General features: G+C 41.1%; 1 pseudogene; it reads right to left on the reverse strand.

Moving 5' to 3' along the window:
• Positions 1-204: 204 nt before the first annotated feature.
• On the reverse strand, positions 205-323 carry LOC132882282 (5S ribosomal RNA; annotated as a pseudogene).
• Positions 324-2,775: the final 2,452 nt, after the last annotated feature.

Below are 2,775 nucleotides of genomic sequence, written 5' to 3' on the forward strand. Positions count from 1 at the left end.
TGTCTTAAACTGACCAAGTCTAGATCCATAGTCTTCTGTCACCTTTCACCTGTTTAGTCTGGAATCACCCAGAACAGGCTACTAAGCTTAACAGGAGCACCTCGAGAAGGATGTGGCTCTTCACCACAGACTACAGTCTTGGTATAGGAGAGGTTACGTATTCCACTTCACCATACCCTGGAGAAAAAGCCCCTTAGCCCCCTGTGCTTACAGTACCTAGTATTCCTAGGCAGGATCCCACTCAAGTACTAACCAGGCCCAACTCTGTTTAGCTTCTGAGATCAGATGGGATCAGGCATTGTCAGAGTGGTTTGGCTATAAGCAAAGTGGTCTGCAAATCAATGCATCTGACCATGACTATAGTTTTAAAAATAAGCCTGAGACCTACTTCTTCCAGCAGCCTGATGAGCTGGCATTGAAGTGTGGAACACCCTCCAAGTGTCCTTTGTGTGTTACAGAACATCATCAGCATACTCTTTTGTCCTCTGTCCCTCCCCCTTGCTTGCTTTTGCCACCTGCTGTTCTGACTTCTCAGGACTACATCAACCTTGCGGTGGAGAATTGTGAGCATGACTATAGTTTTAAAAATAAGCCTGAGACCTACTTCTTCCAGCAGCCTGATGAGCTAGTGTTGAAGTGTGGAACACCCTCCAAGTGTCCTTTGTGTGTTACAGAACATCATCAGCTTACTCCTTTGTCCTCTGTCCCTCCCCCTTACTTGGTTTTGCCACCTGCTGTTCTGACTTCTCAAGACTACATCGACCTTGCGGTGGAGAATTGTGACCTGCTGGAGTGGGAGAAACCTAGACTGAGACAGATGTGGGAAAAACAACCTGAGCTCTGTTCTTTAAAGCCAGGGAAGACCAACATATTGCAACACTGCATATACACCAACACTGAAATACCCATCAAACAGAAACCATATCACATGTCTGCAGAAAAACAATCTATTGTTGAACAACAACTGAGGGAGATGCTTGATGAAGGGATTATCGAGCCATCTTATTCAGCATGGGCCTCACCAGTAGTCTTAGTCCCCAAGAAGGATGGCAGTCTTAGGTTCTGTGCTGACTAGAGGAAACTCAATGCAGTGACCAAAACAGATGCCTACCCTCTGCCTAACATCAATGAGTTACTGGAGTCACTTGCTGGGAGTTCTGACTTTACCACCTTTGACCTCAGCAGTGGTTATTGGCAGGTCACCATGGATCCCTCTAGCAAAGCGAAAACTGCTTTTGTGACCCCTGTTGACCTAGTCCAGTTCAAGGTTATGCCCTTTGGACTTAAGAATGCACCAGTAATGTTTCACTGTCTTATGGCGCTCACGCTGGCTGAGCTTAGGGGGAAGATTTGTTTGGTTTACCTGGACAACATAGTTGTGTATTCATCTACAATCCAACAGCAATTTCTAGACCTGCAAGCAGTACTTGAAAGACTTTGAGCTGCAGGGCTCACCTTAAACATCAAGAAAAGTAAATTCTGTCTGAGGCAAGGCAAGGCAAGTTTATTTACATAGCGCATTTCATACACAGTGGCAGTTCAATGTGCTTTACAGAGGTAAAGGCAAAACAGTAAACAATAGAAAATAAATTACATTAAATAAAGGGGGAAGAAGAGAGAAAAATTAAAATAATATAAGAATTAAACAATAGTAGAAATAAAGTAATAAAATGAAGTAAAAGTTCAGTAAAAAAACAGCAGAATAAAATGGAATAAAAGTTAAGTAAAGTTTAAAACATGCAAAGACTGTAAAAGTTAAGTAAAGTTTAAAATATGTAAAGATGATATTTATCAGTTAGCAGAAAGCATCTGAAAACAGCTTGGTCTTTAGTCTAGATTTGAAGCTGCCAACAGCAGGAGCATTTTTCATGTCCTCTGGGAGTTGGTTCCATAGCTGTACTGCATAGTAGCTAAAAGCTGCTTCACCACACTTTGTTTTAACAACAGGTTTTACCAGTAAATTTTGCTGCTGCGATCTGGTAGATCTGATTGGGTTAGGCCGCTGCAACATGTCAGAGAGGTAATTGGGCCCTGTACCATTTAGAGATTTGTACACCAGCAGCAATGCTTTAAAGTCAATTCTGTAGCTTACTGGAAGCCAGTGAAGGGACCTTAGAATTGGAGGAATGTGCTCTGTTCTTTTTGTTCATGTGAGAACCCTAGCCGCTGCATTTTGAATCACCTGAAGTTGTTTGATGGTCTTTTTTGGCAGACCTGTTAAAAGGCCATTGCAGTAGTCAACCCTACTAGAGATGAAGGCATGTATAAGTTTTTCCAGATCATTTTTTGACATAAGTCCTCTTAGTTTGGAAATGTTTTTTTAGGTGATAAAATGCCGATTTAGTGATTGCTTTCATGTGACTGTCAAAGTTTAGCCTGCTGTCAATGAAAACACCAAGATTTTTAACCATATCTTTTGTTTTAATCCCCTTTGTGTCAAGAATAGTGGTAATCCTGAGTCTTTCATCTTTTTCCCCAAAAAGGATTACTTCTGTTTTATCTGTGTTCAGCTGAAGAAAATTTTGTGACATCCAGTTGTTGACTGGTAGAGACATTCAAGGGGGGCATAATCATTAGGTGATAGAGCAAAATAAATTTGGGTGTCATCTGCATAGCAGTGAAACAAAATTGAGTTGTTCTTGATAATTTGTCCAAGTGGGAGCATACTGTATAAAGGTTGAATAGTAATGGTCCAAGGATTATCTACATGCAAGTTAAAATCCCCAGATATAATAAGACAGTCAAACTCTAAGCAAATGACTGACAACAATTCAC

This window comes from Neoarius graeffei, chromosome 2, assembly GCF_027579695.1.
Source record: "Neoarius graeffei isolate fNeoGra1 chromosome 2, fNeoGra1.pri, whole genome shotgun sequence".
NCBI lineage: Eukaryota > Metazoa > Chordata > Actinopteri > Siluriformes > Ariidae > Neoarius > Neoarius graeffei.